General features: G+C 46.6%; 1 pseudogene; it reads right to left on the reverse strand.

Annotated features, from left to right (window-relative positions):
* Window positions 1-608: 608 nt before the first annotated feature.
* LOC135537062 (calcium-activated potassium channel subunit beta-4-like) overlaps window positions 609-26570 on the reverse strand; it is a 99022-nt pseudogene continuing 73060 nt past the window's right edge.

Here is a 26570-nt window from a genome sequence, read left to right on the forward strand (position 1 = left end):
AAAAAACATTCTCTTTCCAACACAAAATATATTAGTTTCGTACTACTGTTACAGCTCCTATTGTAAGAGGACATAACCTCCCTGGAGCTGCCTCTTACTGCAATCACATGTTCAGCATATGGCTTTATGTATGAAATATCATTCCTATTTTAGCCAAGGACAACAATGTCTTAGCTACTTCTGTTGTAGAAAATGCACAAGTGAATACTCCTGTACGTCCGATTAACGCAGTCGAGAGCAAACCTTTTCTTGGAGCAGGGTAGGTAGGTGTAACGATTTGTAGTCAGATCACATTCTCTTTTTATCCAATCGGATGGAAAACACTAACTGGGTGTACTAACTGTTCAAACCAATCGGAGAGCGGAAACACAAACGGACGACAAACTATTCAAACCAATCGGAGAGCGGTAACATATACGAACGACAAACTATTCAAACCAATCGGAGAGCGGTAACATATACGAACGACAAACTATTCAAACCACGAGAGCGGAACACAAACGGACGACAAACTATTCAAACCAATCGGAGAGCAAACTATTCAAGCCAATCGGAGAGCCGAAAACTATTCAAACCAATCGCAGAGCGGGAGAGCGGTAACAAAACGGACGACAAACTATTCAAACCAATCGGAGAGCGGTAACATATACGAACGACAAACTATTCAAACCAATCGGAGAGCGGTAACATATACGAACGACAAACTATTCAAACCAATCGGAGAGCGGTAACACAAACGGACGACAAACTATTCAAAACGGTGCAAAAAGTCTGCTACTGTGGTAAGAAAACCCATTCAATTTGCATCGTGAAAAAAACTAAAACCATTAAATGACAGAAGGTAAGACAGAAGACAGACTGCAGAGGAAGTTGCTACAGTCAAGGCATCTGCACATCTATCCAACTACAGACAAACTACCTATCCCAGACAAACTACCTATCCCAGACCAACCGTCCGTGGCCCAGTCTACATATTGAACCCAGACCAACCGTCCGTGGCCCAGTCTACATATTGAACCCAGACCAACCGTCCGTGGCCCAGTCTACATATTGAACCCAGACCAACCGTCCGTGGCCCAGTCTACATATTGAACCCAGACCAACCGTCCGTGGCCCAGTCTACATATTGAACCCAGACCAACCGTCCGTGGCCCAGTCTACATATTGAACCCAGACCAACCGTCCGTGGCCCAGTCTACATATTGAACCCAGACCAACCGTCCGTGGCCCAGTCTACATATTGAACCCAGACCAACCGTCCGTGGCCCAGTCTACATATTGAACCCAGACCAACCGTCCGTGGCCCAGTCTACATATTGAACCCAGACCAACCGTCCGTGGCCCAGTCTACATATTGAACCCAGACCAACCGTCCGTGGCCCAGTCTACATATTGAACCCAGACCAACCGTCCGTGGCCCAATCTACATATTGAACCCAGACCAACCGTCCGTAGCCCAGTCTACATATTGAATCGGGACCTAATAGGTTCAAGCATATCCTGCGGCAACCAACTGAAAATGAACAACAGACATATTCCGTCCATGGCGGTTGGATTGGCTGTAGTTGGACAGATGCCTTAAAGAAGCCTTGTTAGAAACAGGTTTAGTAAAAGGCAGGTGGTACAGAGAGGAGAGAGAGGGGGAACCGGATTAAAACAAACCGTAATATGCCTTTAAAAGTAATGAACGCATTGTTGCGATTTGTTTAAATCGTCGCCCGGGGTGTTAAAGAACAGTAACTGGAAGATAGGCATTTAAACACTTCCTAATACCACCTAGTGAAGAAGAGCGTACATCATGCTGGGGGTGATCAGACCAAGGTCTGCTTCTGGCTCTGTCGTCCCAGAGATTAGAAGGACTCTCCCAGAATTCCTTTCACCGCATTCTCTCTGAACAAAGCACTGACATTTTGTGTAACTGGTGTTGAAGATTCTTCTCAGGTGGTCCTGGCCCGGGACGCCCTCACAATCCCTCCTTTCACACGACCAGGGGTTTGTAATGAAGAGTCTAGTTAAAGAGCGTTCAAAGGTAACAGACATGTCCTGTTTGTAAGTCAGTGAACTCTGAACTTTGAGACCGAGCTCATCTAGTGAAGTAAACGCAAACAACATTACAATCAGCACAGAGACAGAGACTCAACACATAACACAGACCTGTCCAAAACATGACCAGTGACAGAAAGCGGCATTGTCCTTTTTGGATTTTTGCTTATTCATAGACATAACCAACGCATTGTAATACACATAGCATTAGAAAAGGCCCTCACCAGCTGAGAGTTGAACTGACAAAATGGCTCTTACACAAGTAGACAAACACACCAAGACAAACACACCAAGACAAGACAGACAAGCATTTCTGGTGCATGAGCCTCGAGTCCAGTCCAGCGGAATGAGAGTGTTCAGAACAGTCATAATTGGAAGTTCAAACATTCCCCGCTTCTATGAGGTCCTCATCACACAACAGCCACCACTGAGACCACAGTCATCATCCATCCATCCATCTAGTGTTCCTGTTCCCGGTCTCTGCGTCGGACAGGGACAGCGAACATCGGCAGGGTCCTGAAGGAGGCGGTGTTGGTGTTGGGCTGCGTCTTGCCCTGCTCTGAGTTGCCTGCCGGCTCGTGCGAGCACTTCCTCTTTGGATGGCCTCGCGCGCACGGCCAGGCTGCGGGCGCACACGGTGAGAAGGACGATGAGGGTACCCACCAGCAGGCTCACCATGGGCCACAGGACGCAGTGGAGGAGGACGCTGGCGTCGTGGGAGCGCCGCCACAGTACGTCGTCAGGCCTGCAGGGGGAGATAGAGGGCAAGGGGGTAAAAGAGTAGGAAGTTAGGGGGGCATGAGAAGGCAACAAGAAAGGGGTGAGTGTTTACAGAATGCAAAGCAATTTCTGTCTATCGGGAACTACAGTGCTGACAGAAAAGAGACTAAATGCAGCACAAATGTCACCTATCAACATTAAATGTGAAGGTTTGTCTGATGATCTAGGAGAAATATATTCTGGATTCCATCCAGGGACAAAGTACATCACGTTTCACTTAGTTGCAGAGAAGTCAGGATCCACAAGAAGGTTTCTATCCACAGGAGTGATTTAGCACCGACTCTCTGAAGGAGGGTGAGGGGTGGAGGAGGGAAGAGACATCAGGAGCACATGGCAGACAGCTACAGCTGGCAGCAATGCAAGGTGGGATGGAGAAAGACAGAGACATGGAGGGAGGAGGGAGGATGATGGGAGGAGGGAGAATGATGGTAGGAGGGAGGATGATGGGAGGAGGGAGGATGATGAGAGGAGGGAGGATGATGGGAGGAGGGAGGATGATGAGAGGAGGGAGGATGATGGGAGGAGGGAGGATGATGAGAGGAGGGAGAATGGTGGTAGGAGGGAGGATGATGAGAGGAGGGAGGATGATGGGAGGAGGGAGAATGATGGTAGGAGGGAGGATGATGGGAGGAGGGGAGAATGATGGGAGGAGGGAGGATGATGGGAGGAGGGAGGATGATGAGAGGAGGGAGGATGATGGGAGGAGGGAGAATGATGGTAGGAGGGAGGATGATGAGAGGAGGGAGGATGATGGGAGGAGGGAGGATGATGGGAGGAGGGAGAATGATGGGAGGAGGGAGGATGATGGGAGGAGGGAGGATGATGAGAGGAGGGAGGATGATGAGAGGAGGGAAGATGATGGGAGGAGGGAGGATGATGAGAGGAGGGAAGATGATGGGAGGAGGGAGGATGATGAGGAGGAGGGAAGATGATGGGAGGAGGGAGGAGGGTGGGAGGAGGGAGGATGATGGGAGGAGGGAGGATGATGGGAGGAGGGAGGATGATGGGAGGAGGAAGGATGATGGGAGGAGGGAGGATGATGGGAGGAGGGAGGATAATGGGAGGAGGAAGGAGGATGGGAGGAGGGAGGATGATGAGAGGAGGGAGGATGATGGGAGGAGGTAGGAGGATGGAAGGAGGGAGGATGATGGAAGGAGGGAGGATGATGGGAGGAGGGAGGATGATGGGAGGAGGGAGGATGATGGTAGGAGGAAGGATGATGGGAGGAGGGAGGAGGATGGGAGGAGGGAGGATGATGGGAGGAGGGAGGATGATTGGAGGAGGGAGGATGATGGGAGGAGGAAGGAGGATGGGAGGAGGGAGGATGATGGGAGGAGGAAGGATGATGGGAAGAGTGAGGAGGATGGGAGGAGGAAGGGAGGAGGGAGGATGATGAGAGGAGGGAGATGATGGGAGGAGGGAGGAGGATGGGAGGAGGGAGGATGATGGAAGGAGGGAGGATGATGGAAGGAGGGAGGATGATGGAAGGAGGGAGGATGATGGGAGAGGGAGGATGATGGGAGATGGGAGGATGATGGGAGGAGGGAGGATGATGGAAGGAGGGAGGATGGGAGAAGGAATGATGGGAGGAGGGAGGATGATGGAAGGGAAGGATGATGGAAGGAGGGAGGATGATGGAAGGAGGGAGGATGATGGGAGGAGGAGGATGATGGAGGAGGGAGGATGATGGTAGGAGGAAGGATGATGGGAGGAGGGAGGAGGATGGGAGGAGGGAGGATGATGGGAGGAGGGAGGATGATGGGAGGAAGGAGGATGATTGGAGGAGGGAGGATGATGGGAGGAGGAAGGAGGATGGGAGGAGGGAGGATGATGGGAGGAGGAAGGATGATGGGAAGAGTGAGGAGGATGGGAGGAGGAAGGGAGGAGGGAGGATGATGGGAGGAGGAAGGATGATGGGAGGAGGGAGGATGATGGGAGGAGGGAGGATAATGGGAGGAGGAAGGAGGATGGGAGGAGGGAGGATGATGAGAGGAGGGAGGATGATGGGAGGAGGTAGGAGGATGGAAGGAGGGAGGATGATGGAAGGAGGGAGGATGATGGGAGGAGGGAGGATGATGGGAGGAGGGAGGATGATGGAAGGAGGGAGGATGATGGGAGGAGGGGAGGATGATGGGAGGAGGGAGAATGATGGAAGGAGGGAGGATGATGGAAGGATGGGAGGATGATGGGAAGGGGAGGATGATGGAAGGAGGGAGGAGGATGGAAGGAGGGAGGAGGATGGAAGGAGGGAGGATGATGGAAGGAGGGAGGATGATGGGAGGAGGGAGGATGATGGGAGGAGGGAGGGGAGGAAGGATGAGGAGGAGGGAGGATGATGGAGGAGGAGGAGGATGGAAGGAGGGAGGGAGGATGGAAGGAGGGAGGATGATGGAAGGAGGGAGGATGATGGGAGGAGGGAGGATGATGGGAGGAGGGAGGAGGATGGTAGGAGGGAGGATGATGGAAGGAGGAGGATGATGGGAGGAGGGAGGATGATGGGAGGAGGGAGGATGATGAGAGGAGGGAGGATGATGGAGAGGAGGGAGGATGATGGTAGGAGGGAGGATGATGAGATGGAGGGAGGATGATGGGATGATGAGATGATGAGGAGAGGATGATGGTAGGAGGGAGGATGATGGGAGGAGGGAGGAGGATGATGAGAGGAGGGAGGATGATGGGAGGAGGGAGGATGATGAGAGGAGGGAGGATGATGGGAGGAGGGATGATGAGATGATGGGAGGAGGGAGAATGATGGTAGGAGGGAGGATGATGGGAGGAGGATGATGGGAGGAGGGAGGATGATGAGAGGAGGGAGGATGATGGGAGGAGGGAGGATGATGGTAGGAGGGAGGATGATGGGAGGAGGGAGGATGATGAGAGGAGGGAAGATGATGAGAGGAGGGAGGATGATGGGAGGAGGGAGGATGATGGGAGGAGGGAGAATGATGGTAGGAGGGAGAATGATGGGAGGAGGGAGGATGATGAGAGGAGGGAGGATGATGAGAGGAGGGAGGATGATGAGAGGAGGGAGGATGATGGGAGGAGGGAGGAGGATGGGAGGAGGGAGGATGATGGAAGGAGGGAGGATGATGGAAGGAGGGAGGATGATGGGAGGAGGGAGGATGATGGGAGGAGGGAGGATGATGGGAGGAGGGAGGATGATGGGAGGAGGGAGGATGATGGAAGGAGGGAGGATGATGGGAGAAGGGGAGAATGATGGGAGGAGGGAGGATGATGGGAGGAGGGAGGATGATGGAAGGAGGAAGGATGATGGAAGGAGGGAGGATGATGGAAGGAGGGAGGATGATGGGAGGAGGGAGGATGATGGGAGGAGGGAGGATGATGGTAGGAGGAAGGATGATGGGAGGAGGGAGGAGGATGGGAGGAGGGAGGATGATGGGAGGAGGGAGGATGATTGGAGGAGGGAGGAGGTGATGGGAGGAGGAAGGAGGATGGGAGGAGGGAGGATGATGGGAGGAGGAAGGATGATGGGAAGAGTGAGGAGGATGGGAGGAGGAAGGGAGGAGGGAGGATGATGGGAGGAGGAAGGATGATGGGAGGAGGGAGGATGATGGGAGGAGGGAGGATAATGGGAGGAGGGAGGATGATGGGAGGAGGAAGGAGGATGGGAGGAGGGAGGATGATGGGAGGAGGGAGGATGATGAGAGGAGGGAGGATGATGGGAGGAGGTAGGAGGATGGAAGGAGGGAGGATGATGGAAGGAGGGAGGATGATGGGAGGAGGGAGGATGATGGAAGGAGGGAGGATGATGGGAGGAGGGAGGATGATGGAAGGAGGGAGGATGATGGAAGGAGGGAGGATGATGGAAGGAGGGAGGATGATGGAAGGAGGGAGGATGATGGGAGGAGTAAGGATGATGGGAGGAGGGAGGATGATGGGAGGAGGGAGGATGATGTGAGGAGGGAGGATGATGGGAGGAGGGAGGAGGATGGAAGGAGGGAGGAGGGAGGATGATGGGAGGATGATGGGAGGAGGGAGGATGATGGGAGGAGGGAGGATGATTGGAGGAGGGAGGATGATGGGAGGAGGAAGGATGATGGGAGGAGGGAGGAGGAGGGAGATAGATAGATACTAAGAGACAAGGGCAGGATGAAGGAAGATGAGCAGACAGACAGAAATATACTAAGAGACAAGGGCAGGGTTGAAGGGAGATGAGCAGACAGACAGATAGATACTAAGAGACAAGGGCAGGGTTGAAGGGAGATGAGCAGACAGATAGATACTAAGAGACAAGGGCAGGGTTGAAGGGAGATGAGCAGTCAGACAGATAGATACTAAGAGACAAGGGCAGGGTTGAAGGGAGATGAGCAGACAGACAGATAGATACTAAGAGACAAGGGCAGGATGAAGGGAGATGAGCAGACAGACAGAAATATACTAAGAGACAAGGGCAGGGTTGAAGGGAGATGAGCAGACAGACAGATAGATACTAAGAGACAAGGGCAGGATGAAGGGAGATGAGCAGACAGACAGATAGATACTAAGAGACAAGGGCAGGGTTGAAGGGAGATGAGCAGACAGACAGAGATAGATACTAAGGGACAAGGGCAGGGTTGAAGGGAGATGAGCAGACAGATAGATACTAAGAGACAAGGGCAGGATGAAGGGAGATGAGCAGACAGACAGATAGATACTAAGAGACAAGGGCAGGGTTGAAGGGAGATGAGCAGACAGACAGATAGATACTAAGAGACAAGGGCAGGGTTGAAGGGGGATGAGCAGACAGACAGATAGATACTAAGAGACAAGGGCAGGGTTGAAGGGAGATGAGCAGACAGACAGATAGATACTAAGAGACAAGGGCAGGATGAAGGGAGATGAGCAGACAGACAGATAGATACTAAGAGACAAGGGCAGGGTTGAAGGGGGATGAGCAGACAGACAGATAGATACTAAGAGACAAGGGCAGGGTTGAAGGGAGATGAGCAGACAGACAGATAGATACTAAGAGACAAGGGCAGGATGAAGGGAGATGAGCAGACAGACAGATAGATACTAAGAGACAAGGGCAGGGTTGAAGGGAGATGAGCAGACAGACAGATAGATACTAAGAGACAAGGGCAGGATGAAGGGAGATGAGCAGACAGACAGATAGATACTAAGAGACAAGGGCAGGGTTGAAGGAGATGAGCAGACAGACAGATAGATACTAAGAGACAAGGGCAGGATGAAGGGAGATGAGCAGACAGACAGATAGATACTAAGAGACAAGGGCAGGGTTGAAGGGAGATGAGCAGACAGACAGGTAGATACTAAGAGACAAGGGCAGGGTTGAAGGGAGATGAGCAGACAGACAGGTAGATACTAAGAGACAAGGGCAGGATGAAGGGAGATGAGCAGACAGACAGATAGATACTAAGAGACAAGGGCAGGGTTGAAGGGAGATGAGCAGACAGACAGATACTAAAAGACAAGGGTAGGGTTGAAGGGAGATGAGCAGACAGAAATATACTAAGAGACAAGGGCAGGGTGAAGGGAGATGAGCAGACAGACAGATAGATACTAAGAGACAAGGGCAGGGTTGAAGGGGGATGGAGGTCAGGAGGGGGAATTGAGGGCACAGCTTTGAACAAACTGAAAGCCTGGATGTAGCCAGAGAACAGGGGACGATACAGAACAGACGAAGAGAAACGCTGCATCATGTGTGAAGGACTAATAACATTATCCCCTCGTTTAGGGAACGACCTGGTCAGTCGTCCAACTGAATGTATTTAACTGAAATGTGTCTTCAGCATTTAACCCCTCTGAATCTGCTGCTTTTATCCACATCCACGAGGAACGGTGGGTGAACTGCCTTGTTCAGGGGAACGGTGGGTGAACTGCCTTGTTCAGGGGAACGGTGGGTGAACTGCCTTGTTCAGGGGAACGGTGGGTGAACTGCCTTGTTCAGGGGAACAGAGGGTTCACTGCCTTGTTCAGGGGAACAGTGGGTTAACTGCCTTGTTCAGGGGAACAGTGGGTTAACTGCCTTGTTCAGGGGAACAGTGGGTTCACTGCCTTGTTCAGGGGAACAGTGGGTGAACTGCCTTGTTCAGGGGAACAGAGGGTTACCTCTGAATGAGGGGAGTTGATGATACCTCTGAATGAAGGGGAGTTGATGATACCTCTGAATGAGGGGAGTTGATGATACCTCTGAATGAGGGGAGTTGATGATACCTCTGAATGAAGGGAGTTGATGATACCTCTGAATGAAGGGAGTTGATGATACCTCTGAATGAAGGGAGTTGATGATACCTCTGAATGAAGGGGATGTTGATGATATCTCTGAATGAGAGGAGTTGATGATACCTCTGAATGAAGGGGAGTTGATGATACCTCTGAATGAAGGGAGTTGATGATACCTCTGAATGAAGGGGGTTGATGATACCTCTGAATGAAGGGGGTTGATGATACCTCTGAATGAAGGGGGTTGATGATACCTCTGAATGAAGGGGAGTTGATGATACCTCTGAATGAGGGGAGTTGATGATACCTCTGAATGAAGGGAGTTGATGATACCTCTGAATGAAGGGGGTTGATGATACCTCTGAATGAGGGGATGTTGATGATACCTCTGAATGAAGGGAGTTGATGATACCTCTGAATGAAGCGGAGTTGATGATACCTCTGAATGAGGGGAGTTGATGATACCTCTGAATGAAGGGGATGTTGATGATACCTCTGAATGAGGTGGGTTGATGATACCTCTGAATGAAGGGGGTTGATGATACCTCTGAATGAGGGGATGTTGATGATACCTCTGAATGAGGGGAGTTGATGATACCTCTGAATGAGGGGAGTTGATGATACCTCTGAATGAAGGGAGTTGATGATACCTCTGAATGAAGGGGGTTGATGATACCTCTGAATGAGGGGATGTTGATGATACCTCTGAATGAGGGGAGTTGATGATACCTCTGAATGAGGAGATGTTGATGATACCTCTGAATGAAGGGAGTTGATGATACCTCTGAATGAAGGGGGTTGATGATACCTCTGAATGAAGGGAGTTGATGATACCTCTGAATGAGGGGAGTTGATGATACCTCTGAATGAAGGGGGTTGATGATACCTCTGAATGAAGGGGAGTTGATGATACCTCTGAATGAAGGGGGTTGATGATACCTCTGAATGGGGGGAGTTGATGATACCTCTGAATGGGGGGAGTTGATGATACCTCTGAATGAAGGGAGTTGATGATACCTCTGAATGAAGGGGGTTGATGATACCTCTGAATGAAGGGAGTTGATGATACCTCTGAATGAAGGGAGTTGATGATACCTCTGAATGAAGGGAGTTGATGATACCTCTGAATGAAGGGGAGTTGATGATACCTCTGAATGAAGGGAGTTGATGATACCTCTGAATGAAGGGAGTTGATGATACCTCTGAATGAAGGGGGTTGATGATACCTCTGAATGAAGGGGAGTTGATGATACCTCTGAATGACGGGGTTGATGATACCTCTGAATGAGGGGAGTTGATGATATCTCTGAATGAGGGGAGTTGATGATATCTCTGAATGAGGGGGGTTGATGATACCTCTGAATGAAGGGAGTTGATGATACCTCTGAATGAAGGGGGTTGATGATACCTCTGAATGAAGGGGAGTTGATGATACCTCTGAATGACGGGGGTTGATGATACCTCTGAATGAGGGGAGTTGATGATATCTCTGAATGAGGGGAGTTGATGATATCTCTGAATGAGGGGGGTTGATGATACCTCTGAATGAAGGGGATGTTGATGATACCTCTGAATGAAGGGGAGTTGATGATACCTCTGAATGAGGGGGGTTGATGATACCTCTGAATGAAGGGGATGTTGATGATACCTCTGAATGAAGGGGAGTTGATGATACCTCTGAATGAAGGGGAGTTGATGATACCTCTGAATGAAGGGGGGTTGATGATACCTCTGAATGAGGGGATGTTTCTAACGGTAATTGTCAGGCGTATAATCAGAGCATCTGGTTACAAGAGTAAATACAGACTGATTACGTCTAGAGGAATATTTATAAGATAGAAAACAGACGCCAGGGATGAGGTGGATACAGATATACAGCAATAGGATTTTATTGTTGTTTCATGGGGTGATTCATACTCTTTATGTTCCAGTTAACAAAGTGTGAAAAAGTAATAATTATCCCAAATAGCAAAAGATCACAAAGCAGGAGCTGGATATCAAATGTTCAATAACATTATCCACTCGCCTTTCTGCTTCTTTATTACATTAAAACTTTACTTGCGAACAGCTTGCATGCAAACTAAGAATTGGAACGGGTATTGAGTTAAAATATGTACATATTTTAGATGATATATAAATAAAATGGTCTGAATCAGGCTGTTTTGGGGTAAGCAGTGGTCTGGAGGGGCCCACTTAGGCCAACACTGCAGCAGCCATACAGCAGTACACAGCACTATACAGCAGCACACAGTAGTGTAGTGTAGACTGCAGCAGAAGACACAGCCCAGTGTCAGCCAACTGAACACTGGACTAGAGGGAACGTAGGACAGAGTCAACAGGCCTCTGAACACTGGACTAGAGGGAACGGAGGACAGAGACAACAGGCCTCTGAACACTGGACTAGAGGGAACGGAGGACAGAGACAACAGGCCTCTGAACACTGGACTAGAGGGAATGGAGGACAGAGACAACAGGCCTCTGAACACTGGACTAGAGGGAACGCAGGACAGAGTCAACAGGCCTCTGAACACTGGACTAGAGGGAACGTAGGACAGAGTCAACAGGCCTCTGAACACTGGACTAGAGGGAACGTAGGACAGAGACAACAGGCCTCTGAACACTGGACTAGAGGGAACGGAGGACAGAGACAACTCTGCTGAGGAGTTCACAGGCCTCTGAACACTATCCGTGTACCATTTCAGTTATAAACATACGTTACACTTTGCATTCATTTCAATCAATCTTAGAGTTTACTGGTGATGGGAGAAAAACACTGGCATTGCGACAAGGGAAATCTGCAATACAATGAACTGCCCAGATGAACAAAAGGCCCAACTCAAGAGGTGGAGGGCTCCCGAGTTGCGCAGCGGTCTATAAGGCACTGCATTTTAGTCACTACAGACCCTGGTTCGATTTCAGGCTGTATCACAACTGGCCGTGATTGCGAGTCCCATAGGGCGGCGCACAATTGGCCCAGCGTCGTTCGGGATTAGGCCGTCATTGTAAATAAGAAGTTGTTCTGAACTAACTTGCGGAGTTAAATAAAGAAGAGTGTCCTGGATACAAGCCCCAGGTGTACCAGGTGTACCAGGCCCCAGGTGTATCAGGTGTACCAGGCCCCAGGTGTACCAGGTGTACCAGGCCCCAGGTGTATCAGGTGTACCAGGCCCCAGGTGTACCAGGTGTACCAGGCCCCAGGTGTACCAGGTGTACCAGGTCCCAGGTGTACCAGGTGTACCAGGCCCCAGGTGTACCAGGTGTACCAGGCCCCAGGTGTACCAGGTGTACCAGGCCCCAGGTGTACCAGGTGTACCAGGCCCCAAGTGTACCAGGTGTACCAGGCCCCAGGTGTACCAGGCCCCAGGTGTACCAGGCCCCAGGTGTACCAGGTGTACCAGGTGTACCAGGCCCCAGGTGTACCAGGCCCCAGGTGTACCAGGTGTACCAGGCCCCAGGTGTACCAGGTGTACCAGGTGTACCAGGCCCCAGGTGTACCAGGTGTACCAGGCCGCAGGTGTACCAGGCCCCAGGTGTACCAGGCCCCAGGTGTCCCAGGTGTACCCGGCCCCAGGTGTACCAGGCCCCAGGTGTACCAGGCCCCAGGTGTACCAGGTGTACCAGGCCCCAGGTGTACCAGGCCCCAGGTGTACCAGGTGTATCAGGCCCCAGGTGTACCAGGCCCCAGGTGTACCAGGTGTACCAGGCCCCAGGTGTACCAGGTGTACCATGAGACCCACACGGTCTGCAACAGTACGTGTTGATTCCTTGAGTCACACTTTCTCAACAAGATCCAATGGGCCTCCAAAAATAGCCACTGCAGGGATGATTGGCCACGGATAAGTGTTGATAAGTGGTGTTCCCAGACTACTCCCTACAGTGCATGAACATGTCACGTCCTGCCCCACAGGAAATGGATCCACAGCAGGCGACAGACTCTCCCATCACCACACAGCTGACGACCAGATGCATCTTGTGACTTCACTGCCTGTCCTGCTACTGTCTTTGCCATATTGGCTTTGTCGAATGTAAGTTATGTTAAGAGTTAAGACTTACTGCAGGAACATATTACACGTGAAAATAGCAATAGTTAGTTGAAAAAGAACAAGAGAGGGTTTTTGAAAGGCGGCCACATGACATTTTTACACCTTGGCCATCTGGTTCTCACTGCTTCACCCTAAAAGAGACTGCAGACTAAGCCTGTCCTGACAAACAATCCATCTTCCAGTTTGCCCGGACGGGTCTCAAATCTCTAGAATCTCTTTTGAGGAAAAAAAGTGTTTGTGTCATACTTCAGCGAACACGTGTTTGGTCTCGTGACAGCTCTGAAGGTGCTGCTGTATAACCAGGGAGCGTGGCAACATGTATTGTGGGTTGACAAAGTACTGTAGACACTTCTTCTGTGGTGGTTGAGAGAAGCACCGGGATTCAGCTTCTCTCTGTTGGAATTGGATTTCACTTCCTGAATTGACAAATCCTCCTGTATTAAACTCGGTGTGAGACATGTCTTGAGAGAGGGTTATTGTAATCAGAATGAGAGCAGGGAAGGTAGGTCTCTGTCACCTCTCAGAAGATGGAATTCTAACATTTTTGTATTCTGCTTTATTAAATTGTCGTTGATGTATGCTCCCATCAGTGGGAGCGGTAGGGGAGGGGCTCACCTCTCAGAAGACAGAATACTTATATTGTTGTATTAGGGAAGGAAGTGAGCAGGAAGGAAGTGAGCAGGAAGGAAGTGAGCAGGAAGGAAGTGAGCAGGAAGAACTTGAGCAGGAAGGACGTGAGCAGGAAGGACGTGAGCAGGAAGGAAGTGAGCAGGAAGGACGTGAGCAGGAAGGACGTGAGCAGGAAGGAAGTGAGCAGGAAGGAAGTGAGCAGGAAGAATGTGAGCAGGAAGGACGTGAACATGATTGTTGATGTATTGTCTCATTCTTCTCAGTATGAGTGACATGGGGGTGGGGAGGAGGGGTCTCACCTCTCAAACGATGGAATTCTGACATGGTAGGGGAGGAGCTAACGGTAGAGGAGGGGCTAGTGGTAGGGTTTGTGTTAAGGGAGGGGCTAGTGGTAAGGTTTAGGGGAGGGGAGGGTCTAATAGTAGGGTTTAGGGTTACAGGAGGGGCTAGTGGTAGGGTTAGGGGAGGGGCTAGTGGTAGAGTTAGGGGAGGGGCTAGTGGTAGAGTTAGGGGAGTGGCTAGGGGAGGGTTAAGGGAGGGGATAGTGGTAGGGTTAGGGGAGGGGCTAGGGTAGGGTTTAGGGATAGGGGAAGGTCTAATAGTAGAGTTTAGGGTTGGGGAGGGGCTAGTGGTAGGGTTTAGGGTTAGGGGAGGGTCTAATAGTAGGGTTTAGGGTTAGGGGAGGGGCTAGTGGTAGGGGAGGGGCTAGCGGTAGGGTTTAGGGGAGGGTCTTACCTTCTCTGCTGGTTGAAGAAACAGGTGAAGGATTGGGAGCTGACCTCTTTAGTCCAGTAGTCCTCCCACCACAGAACGTTGTCCTTGTTCTTCTGGTTGTCCCTCTCACATGGAGGAACGTACGAGCACTGGACAGAGAGAGAGTGAGAGAGTGAGAGAGTGAGAGAGAGAGAGAAAGGGAGGGAGGGAGAGGGAGGGAGGGAGAGAGAGAAAGAAAGAGAGAAAGAGAGAGAGGAAGAGGGAGAGAGGGAGGGAGGGAGAGATAGAGGGAGAGAGAGAGAGAGAGGCAGGGAGGGAGAGGGAGAGGGAGGGAGAGAGAGAAAGAAAGAGAGAGAGAGGAGGAGAGGAAGGGAGAGAGCGAGAGAGAGAAAGAAAGAGAGAGAGAGGAGGAGAGGAAGGGAGAGAGCGAGAGAGGGAGAGAGAGAAAGAAAGAGAGAGAGAGAGGAGGAGAGGGAGGGAGAGAGAAAGAGAGAAAGAGAAAGAGAGAGAGGCAGGGAGAGAGAGAAAGAAAGAAAGAGAGAGAGAGAGGAGGAGAGGGAGAGGGAGAGAGAGAGGAAGAGGGAGAGAGAGAGAGGAGGAGAGGAAGAGGGAGAGAGAGAGAGTGTTATACAGTGCTACTAGCCATAATGTAATGCATCAAGACATAGGGTATCAAACACATCAAACACCTAGTTTCCCTGTGGTTGATACCGTTCCATTGACTCCATTCCAGCCATTAATATGAGTCATCCTCCCCTCAGCAGCCTCCACTGATCGTGACATAAACACATTCACACAGACATAAACACATTCACACAGACATAAACACATTCAAACAGACATAAACACATTCACACAGACATAAACACATTCACACAGACATAAACACATTCACACAGACATAAACACATTCACACAGACATAAACACATTCACACAGACAGAAACACATTCAAACAGACATAAACACATTCACACAGACATAAACACATTCACACAGACATAAACACATTCACACAGACAGAAACACATTCACACAGACATAAACACATTCAAACAGACATAAACACATTCACACAGACATAAACACATTCAAACAGACATAAACACATTCAAACAGACATAAACACATTCACACAGACATAAACACATTCACACAGACATAAACACATTCAAACAGACATAAACACATTCAAACAGACACTATTGACATAAACAGGGCAGCAAAAACCGTACTGTGCATGAGGTTGACAGGGCTGCAAAGGTCAACCAAGTCATCTTAAATGCAGATGTAAAAGAGACTCCAATTTTCCCTTGAACATGTGAGAACCGGGAGAGATACAGACACTGTCTAGAAGAGACTACAGGTGAGGACCGTGAGAGATACAGACACTGTCTAGAAGAGACTACAGGTGAGGACCGTGAGAGATATAGACACTGTCTAGAAGAGACTACAGGTGAGGACCGTGAGAGATACAGACACTGTCTAGAAGAGACTACAGGTGAGGACCGTGAGAGATATAGACACTGTCTAGAAGAGACTACAGGTGAGGACCGTGAGAGATACAGACACTGTCTAGAAGAGACTACAGGTGAGGACCGTGAGAGATACAGACACTGTCTAGAAGAGACTACAGGTGAGGACCGTGAGAGATACAGACACTGTCTAGAAGAGACTACAGGTGAGGACCGTGAGAGATACAGACACTGTCTAGAAGACACTACAGGTGAGGACCATGAGAGATACAGACACTGTCTAGAAGAGACTACAGTTGAGGACCATGAGAGATACAGACACTGTCTAGAAGAAACTACAGGTGAGGACAGTGAGAGATACAGACACTGTCTAGAAGAGACTACAGTTGAGGACCATGAGAGATACAGACACTGTCTTGAAGAGACTACAGGTGAGGACCGTGAGAGATACAGACACTGTCTAGAAGACACTACAGGTAAGGACCGTGAGAGATACAGACACTGTCTAGAAGACACTACAGGTGAGGACCGTGAGAGATGCAGACACAGTCTAGAAACGACTACAGGTGAGGACCGTGAGAGATACAGACACAGTCTAGAAGACACTACAGGTGAGGACCGTGAGAGATACAGACACTGTCTAGAAGACACTACAGGTGAGGACCGTGAGAGATACAGACACTGTCTAGAAGACAGGTGAGGATCGTGAGAGATACAGACACTGTCTAGAAGACAGGTGAGGATTGTGAGAGATACAGACACTGTCTAGGAGAAACTACAGGTGAGGACCGTGAGAGATACAGACACAGTCTAGAAGAGACTACAGGTGAGGACCGTGAGAGATACAGACACTGTCTAGGAGAGACTACAGGTAAGGACCGTGAGAGATACAGACACAGTCTAGAAGAGACTACAGGTGAGGACCGTGAGAGATACAGACACTGTCTAGAAGAGACTACAGGTGAGGGCCGTGAGAGATACAGACACAGTCTAGAAGAGACTACAGGTGAGGACCGTGAGAGATACAGACACTGTCTAGAAGAGACTACAGGTGAGGGCCGTGAGAGATACAGACACAGTCTAGAAGAGACTACAGGTGAGGACCGTGAGAGATACAGACACTGTCTAGAAGACACTACAGGTGAGGACCGTGAGAGATACAGACACTGTCTAGGAGAGACTACAGGTGAGGACCGTGAGAGATACAGACATTGTCTAGAAGAGACTACAGGTGAGGACCGTGAGAGATACAGACACTGTCTAGAAGACACTACAGGTAAGGACCGTGAGAGATACAGACACTGTCTAGAAGACAGGTGAAGACCGTGAGAGATACAGACACTGTCTAGAAGACAGGTGAGGATCGTGAGAGATACAGACACTGTCTAGAAGACAGGTGAGGATTGTGAGAGATACAGACACTGTCTAGGAGAAACTACAGGTGAGGACCGTGAGAGATACAGACACAGTCTAGAAGAGACTACAGGTGAGGACAGTGAGAGATACAGACACAGTCTAGAAGAGACTACAGGTGAGGACCGTGAGAGATATAGACACTGTCTAGGATAGACTACAGGTGAGGACCGTGAGAGATACAGACACTGTCTAGAAGAGACTACAGGTGAGGACCGTGAGAGATACAGACACTGTCTAGAAGAGACTACAGGTGAGGACCGTGAGAGATACAGACACTGTCTAGAAGAGACTACAGGTAAGGACCGTGAGAGATACAGACACTGTCTAGAAGACACTACAGGTGAGGACCGTGAGAGATACAGACACTGTCTAGAAGAGACTACAGGTGAGGACCGTGAGAGATACAGACACTGTCTAGAAGACAGTACAGGTGAGGACCGTGAGAGATACAGACACTGTCTAGGATAGACTACAGGTGAGGACCGTGAGAGATACAGACACAGTCTAGAAGAGACTACAGGTGAGGACCGTGAGAGATACAGACACTGTCTAGAAGAGACTACAGGTGAGGATCGTGAGTGATACAGACACTGTCTAGAAGAGACTACAGGGGAGGACCGTGAGAGATACAGACACTGTCTAGAAGAGACTACAGGTGAGGATCGTGAGTGATACAGACACTGTCTAGAAGAGACTACAGGGGAGGACCGTGAGAGATACAGACACTGTCTAGAAGAGACTACAGGTGAGGATCGTGAGTGATACAGACACTTTCTAGAAGAGACTACAGGGGAGGACCGTGAGAGATACAGACACTGTCTTGAAGAGACTACAGGTGAGGATCGTGAGAGATACAGACACTCTCTAGAAGACACTACAGGTGAGGACAGTGAGAGATACAGACACTGTCTAGGAGAGACTAGAGGTGAGGTCCGTGAGAGATATAGACACTGTCTAGAAGACACTACAGGGGAGGACCGTGAAAGATACAGACACTGTCTAGAAGACACTACAGGTGAGGACCGTGAGAGATATAGACACTGTCTAGAAGACAGGTGAGGATCGTGAGAGATACAGACACTGTCTAGAAGACAGGTGAGGATTGTGAGAGATGCAGACACTGTCTAGAAGAGACTACAGGTGAGGACCGTGAGAGATACAGACACTGTCTAGAAGACACTACAGGTGAGGACCATGAGAGATACAGACACTGTCTAGAAGACACTACAGGTGAGGACCATGAGAGATACAGACACTGTCTAGGAGAGACTACAGGTGAGGACCGTGAGAGATACAGACACTGTCTAGAACAGACTACAGGTGAGGACCATGAGAGATACAGACACTGTCTACATCCATTCTCTGGTTGATAAAGCCCTGAAGGTAATCCTCTACCCTCCATGGGAGATATAAGAAGCTTTTCTTCCGCGGCCTCGTCAAGCTGTCATTCTCCCTCAGTCTGTCTGAAATGACAACCTATTTCCATTACATTAACTATATAGTTCACTACTGTTGATGAAAGCCTATAGGCCTCTGGTTGAAAGTAGATCACTACCATATAAGGACAAGGGTTCCATTTGGGAGGCAATCCCAGTTTCACATCATTTTCCTCAGTCTACTTTTCAGGGCATGAAGAGCCAGAGCTGTGGGCACTGGAACAAAACAGAACCCATGGGGTGTCTGATTGGAATCCAGTCGGAGGATAATCTTTCACCAGGGCAACAGGGTTTCCATGGAAATTCTCCGGTCGGGGCCGCGCAGTGCGAATTGGGGCAAGGGGAGTGAAGAAAGGGAAGCGGGGGAAGTCGGGGTAACTCATTCTCCTGATAATGGGGTGCTGGTTGGTCGGTGGTCACCATGACCTCTGCCACCATCACATAGACCATATTTGGTGAGATAGAAAGCCAGGTATGAACAACACTATAAATGACTCTATATCAGGTATGAACAACACTCTAAATGGTTCAATATCAGGAATGAACAAAACTCTAAATGATTCTATATCAGGAATGAACAACACTCTAAATGGTTCAATATCAGGAATGAACAAAACTCTAAATGATTCTATATCAGGAATGAACAACACTCTTATTGACTCTATATCAGGAATGAACAACACTCTAAATGACTCTATATCAGGAATGAACAACACTCTAAATGGTTCAATATCAGGAATGAACAAAACTCTAAATGATTCTATATCAGAAATGAACAACACTCTAAATGACTATATCAGGAATGAACAACACTCTAAATGACTCTATATCAGGAATGAACAACACTCTAAATGACTCTATATCAGGAATGAACAACACTCTAAATGACTCTATATCAGGAATGAACAACACTCTAAATGACTCTATATCAGGAATGAACAACACTCTAAATGACTCTATATCAGGAATGAACAACACTCTAAATGACTCTATATCAGAAATGAACAACACTCTAAATGACTCTATATCAGGAATGAACAACACTCTAAATGACTCTATATCAGGAATGAACAACACTCTAAATGACTCTATATCAGGAATGAACAACACTCTAAATGACTCTATATCAGGAATGAACAACACTCTAAATGACTCTATATCAGGTATGAACAACACTCTAAATGGTTCAATATCAGGAATGAACAACACTCTAAATGGTTCAATACCAGGAATGAACAACACTCTAAATGACTCTATATCAGGAATGAACAACACTCTAAATGGTTCAATATCAGGAATGAACAACACTCTAAATGGTTCAATATCAGGAATGAACAACACTCTAAATGACTCTATATCAGGAATGAACAACACTCTAAATGACTCTATATCAGGAATGAACAACACTCTTATTGACTCTATATCATGAATGAACAACACTCTAAATGACTCTATATCAGGAATGAACAACACTCTAAATGACTCTATATCAGGAATGAACAACACTCTAAATGACTCTATATCAGGAATGAACAACACTCTAATTGGTTCAATATCAGGAATGAACAACACTCTAAATGGCTCTATATCAGGAATGAACAACACTCTAAATGGCTCTATATCAGGAATGAACAACACTCTTATTGACTCTATATCATGAATGAACAACACTCTAAATGACTCTATATCAGGAATGAACAACACTCTAAATGACTATATCAGGAATGAACAACACTCTAAATGACTCTATATCAGGAATGAACAACACTCTAAATGACTCTATATCAGGAATGAACAACACTCTAAATGACTCTATATCAGGAATGAACAACACTCTAAATGACTCTATATCAGGAATGAACAACACTCTAAATGACTCTATATCAGGAATGAACAACACTCTAAATGGCTCTATATCAGAAATGAACAACACTCCTTCTCTGTGGCCGACATGAGTAAGACATTTAAATGTGTTAACCCTCGCAAGGCAATCGCCACCACACTGCACACTGCCCTATCCCAATCTGGACAAGAGGAATACCTACAGTTGAAGTTGGAAGTTTACTTACACCTGAGCCAAATACATTTAAACAGTTTTTCACAGTTCCTGACATTTAATCCGAGTAAAACATCCCTGTCTTAGGTCAGTTAGGATCACCACTTGATTTTAAGATTGTGAAATCTCAGAATAATAGTAGAGAGTGATTTATTTCAGCATTAAGTTTTTTTCATCACATTCCCAATGGGTCAGAAGTTTACAAACACTCAATTAGTATTTGGTAGCATTGCCTTTAAATTATTTAACTTGGGTCAAACGTTTCGGGTAGCCTTCCACAATAAGTTGGGTGAATTTTGGCCCATTCCTCCTGACAGAGCTGGTGTAACTGAGTCAGGTTTGTAGGCCTCCTTGCTCGCACAAGCTTTTTCAGTTCTGCCCACGACTTGTTTATAGGGTTGAGGTCAGGGCTTTGTGATGGCCACTCCAATACCTTGACTTTGTTGTCCTTAAGCCATTTTGCCACAACTTTGGAAGCATGCTTGGGGTCATTGTCCATTTGGAAGACCCATTTGCGACCAAGCTTTAACTTCCTGACTGATGTCTTGAGATGTTGCTTCAATATATCCACATCATTTTCCTATCTCATGATGCCATCTATTTTGTGAAGTGCACCAGTCCTTCCAGCAGCAAAGCACCCCCACAACATGATGCTGTCACCCCTGTGCTTCACGGTTGGGAAGGTGATCTTCGGCTTGCAAACCTCCCCCTTTTTCCTCCAAACAGAACGATGGTCATTACGACCAAAAAGTTCTATTTTTGTTTCATCAGACCAGAGAAAACTTCCTCCAAAAATGATGATCTTTGTCCCCAAGTGCAGTTGCAAACCGTAGTCTGGCTTTTTTATGGCGGCTCTGGAGCAGTGGCTTCTTCCTTGCTGAGCGACCTTTCAGGTTATGTCAATATAGGACTCGTTTAACTGTGAATATAGATACGTATATACCTGTTTCCTCCAGCATCTTCACAAGGTCCTTTGCTGTTGTTCTGGGATTGATTTGCACTTTCGCACCAAAGTACGTTTATCTCCAGGAGACACAACGCATCTCCTTCCTGAGCGGTATGACGGCTGTGTGATCCCATGTTGTTTATACTTGCATACTATTGTTTGTACACATGAACTTGGTACCTTCAGGGGTTTGGAAATTGCTCCCAAGGATGAACCAGACTTGTGCAGGTCTACAATTTCTTTTCTGAGGTCTTGGCTGATTTCATTTGATTTTCCCATGATGACAAGCAAAGAGGCACTGAGTTTGAAGGTAGGCCTTGAAATACATCCACAGGTACACCTCCAATCGACTCAAATTATGTCAATTAGCCTATCAGAAGCTTCTAAAGCCATGACATCATTTTCTGGAATTTTCCCAGCTGTTTAAAGGCACCAGTCAACTTAGTGTGTGTAAACTTATGACCCACTGGAATTGTGATACAGAGAATTATACGTGAAACAATCTGTCTGTAAACAATTGTTGGGAACTGTACTTGTGTCATGCACAAAGTAGATGTCCTACCCGACTTGTCAAAACTATAGTTTGTTAACAAGAAATGTGTGGAGTGGTTGAGAAACGAGTTATAATGACTTCTGACTTCAATTAGAAATATTCTGAAATTTTGGATAAATTGTAAGCTTCCCCAAACCTGAAACTCACTGGCTGCCTATCTATAGTCTTGACTACTGCAAGCACGTTCAAATATAGGAGGTCTTGTACAACTGACTAGGTATCCCCCTTTCCCAGTGAAATTCCTTCTGGAGCCGCGTCTGACCTATTCAACCTTTCAGCTTCATACTGTACAGTAGTGTGTAGATAGCTGACTACTGGCTTGTAGAGCTAACGCATTGGCTGCTAATATCGTCTAGCCACTGTCCTGAGTTGGAAAAGGGGGATACCTAGTTAGTTGAACAACTGAGTTCCTCTTCTGAAATGTGTCTCCCACATTTAACCCAACCCCTCAGAATCAGAGAAGTGCAGGGGGCTGCCTTGCTCATCCACAGCACCCAGGGGTTAACTGCCTTGCTTCAGGTGAGAACAACAGATTTGTACTTTGTCAGCTCTGGGATTTGACCCAGCAACCTTTCGGTTAATAGCCCAAAGCTCTAACCATTAGGCTCCCTTGACCAATCTTACATAGGGCTGTCCTGAACACGAGCATCCTTCGTGGCCTCCTTCATGGATCAGGGCTAATTTTGCTTAGCCACTGTCCTGAAGTGACCAATCTTTGAGAGGACATTTCTGGACATGAGCCTATTTTAGATCAAAAGCCCAGAGTTCTGGTTTAGAAGCACGGTTGCCACTACTACAATTTTATATGAATCAAATGTCAGCCATGTTTATGGATGGAGCGCTGCTCCCTGTTTACACTGAGGGACAGCGTGCACGTGAATCCGGATACAATCCGGCTATAGACGCTCCGTGAATCGGTGTATGAGAACGTGAGCAGATTACGTTGAAAACATCGGTCGGACATCTTGGACCCAGTCTCCTGTTCTTTTATACCTCAGCGACGTAGATCAGGACGAAGCCAACAGCCGGTCCAAACTGGCCCAGTTTCATGTGGCAGGGCCTTGGACAATCCTCTGTTAATGTTACACTTTATACTTTCTGATCTCAGGGCATTGCTGTCTATGAGGACTGTTACAGTACATTATCTCTGATCTCATGGCATTGCTGTCTATGGGGACAGTTACAGTACATTATCTCTGATCTCATGGCATTGCTGTCTATGAGGACAGTTACAGTACATTATCTCTGGTCTCATGGCATTGCTGTCTATGGGGACAGTTACAGTACATTATCTCTGATCTCATGGCATTGCTGTCTATGAGGACTGTTACAGTACATTATCTCTGATCTCAGGGCATTGCTGTCTATGAGGACTGTTACAGTACATTATCTCTGATCTCATGGCATTGCTGTCTATGGGGACAGTTACAGTACATTATCTCTGATCTCATGGCATTGCTGTCTATGGGGACAGTTACAGTACATTATCTCTGATCTCATGGCATTGCTGTCTATGAGGACAGTTACAGTACATTATCTCTGATCTCATGGCATTGCTGTCTATGAGGACAGTTACAGTACATTATCTCTGATCTCATGACATTGCTGTCTATGGGGACAGTTACAGTACATTATCTCTGATCTCATGGCATTGCTGTCTATGAGGACAGTTACAGTACATTATCTCTGATCTCATGGCATTGCTGTCTATGGGGACAGTTACAGTACATTATCTCTGATCTCATGGCATTACTGTCTATGAGGACAGTTACAGTACATTATCTCTGATCTCATGGCATTACTGTCTATGAGGACAGTTACAGTACATTATCTCTGATCTCATGGCATTACTGTCTATGAGGACAGTTACAGTACATTATCTCTGATCTCATGGCATTGCTGTGGGGACAGTTATAGTACATTATCTCTGATCTCATGGCATTGCTGTCTATGAGGACAGTTACAGTACATTATCTCTGATCTCATGGCATTGCTGTCTATGGGGACAGTTACAGTACATTATCTCTGATCTCATGGCATTGCTGTGGGGACAGTTATAGTACATTATCTCTGATCTCATGGCATTGCTGTCTATGAGGACAGTTACAGTACATTATCTCTGATCTCATGGCATTGCTGTCTATGGGGACAGTTACAGTACATTATCTCTGATCTCATGGCATTGCTGTGGGGACAGTTATAGTACATTATCTCTGATCTCATGGCATTGCTGTCTATGAGGACAGTTACAGTACATTATCTCTGATCTCATGGCATTGCTATGGGGACAGTTATAGTACATTATCTCTGATCTCATGGCATTGCTGTCTATGAGGACAGTTACAGTACATTATCTCTGATCTCATGGCATTGCTGTCTATGCAGACAGTTACAGTACATTATCTCTGATCTCATGGCATTGCTGTCTATGGGGACAGTTACAGTACATTATCTCATTTCCCCCCCAACTCTCTTATCCTCACGATCCGTCATAAACCACACATATACATCCATGTACACACACACACACACACACACACACACACACACACACACACACACACACACACACACACACACACACGTAATCCCTTGTGCTCGTCTCTTTATGTAATATTCCAGGTCATGTCTGGTTATTTCTGGTTCATGTGTAGTGATAGAAACATGGTCGTTGTAATATGACTGAAACACATGACACATCATATCCTCGTGGGCAATTTGACTGAACCAATGTTTCTATTGCAGTTCTTTTTCATTTTGGGGAACACGACAGTTAGATTCCTATTACATTATGACAGTTAGATTCCTATTACATTATGACAGTTAGATTCCTATTACATTATGCCAGTTAGATTCCTATTACATTATGCCAGTTAGATTCCTATTACATTATGACAGTTAGATTCCTATTACATTATGACAGTTAGATTCCTATTACATTATGAAAGTTAGATTCCTACTACATTATGACAGTTAGATTCCTATTACATTATGACAGTTAGATTCCTATTACATTATGACAGTTAGATTCCTATTACATTATGACAGTTAAGATTCCTACTACATTATGACAGTTAGATTCCTATTACATTATGACAGTTAGATTCCTATTATATTATGACAGTTAGATTCCTACTACATTATGACAGTTAGATTCCTATTACATTATGACAGTTAGATTCCTATTACATTATGACAGTTAGATTCCTATTACATTATGACAGTTAGATTCCTACTACATTAGGACAGTTAGATTCCTATTACATTATGACAGTTAGATTAGTATTACATTATGACAGTTAGATTCCTAATACATTATGACAGTTAGATTCCTAATACATTATGACAGTTAGATTCCTATTACATTATGACAGTTAGATTCCTATTACATTATGACAGTTAGATTCCTATTACATTATGACAGATTCCTATTACATTATGACAGATTCCTATTACATTATGACAGTTAGATTCCGATTACATTATGACAGTTAGATTCCTATTACATTATGACAGTTAGATTCCTATTACATTATGACAGTTAGATTCCTATTACATTATGACATATTCCTATTACATTATGACAGATTCCTATTATATTATGACAGTTAGATTCCTATTACATTATGACAGATTCCTATTACATTATGCCAGTTTGCATTCCTATTACATTATGCCAGTTAGATTCCTATTACATTATGACAGTTAGATTCCTACTACATTATGACAGTTAGATTCCTATTACATTATGACAGTTAGATTCCTATTATATTATGACAGTTAGATTCCTATTATATTATGACAGTTAGATTCCTACTACATTATGACAGTTAGATTCCTATTACATTATGACAGTTAGATTCCTATTACATTATGACAGTTAGATTCCTACTACATTAGGACAGTTAGATTCCTATTACATTATGACAGTTAGATTCCTATTGCATTATGACAGTTAGATTCCTATTACATTATGACAGTTAGATACCTATTACATTATGACAGTTAGATTCCTATTACATTATGACAGTTAGATTCCTACTACATTATGACAGTTAGATTCCTAATACATTATGACAGTTAGATTCCTAATACATTATGACAGTGAGATTCCTATTACATTATGACAGATAGATTCCTATTACATTATGACAGTTAGATTCCTATTACATTATGACAGATTCCTATTACATTATGACAGTTAGATTCCTATTACATTATGACAGTTAGATTCCTATTACATTATGACAGTTAGATTCCTATTACATTATGACAGATTCCTATTACATTAT

The sequence above is a fragment of the Oncorhynchus masou genome, unplaced genomic scaffold (genome assembly GCF_036934945.1).
Source record: "Oncorhynchus masou masou isolate Uvic2021 unplaced genomic scaffold, UVic_Omas_1.1 unplaced_scaffold_705, whole genome shotgun sequence".
Classification (NCBI taxonomy): domain Eukaryota; kingdom Metazoa; phylum Chordata; class Actinopteri; order Salmoniformes; family Salmonidae; genus Oncorhynchus; species Oncorhynchus masou.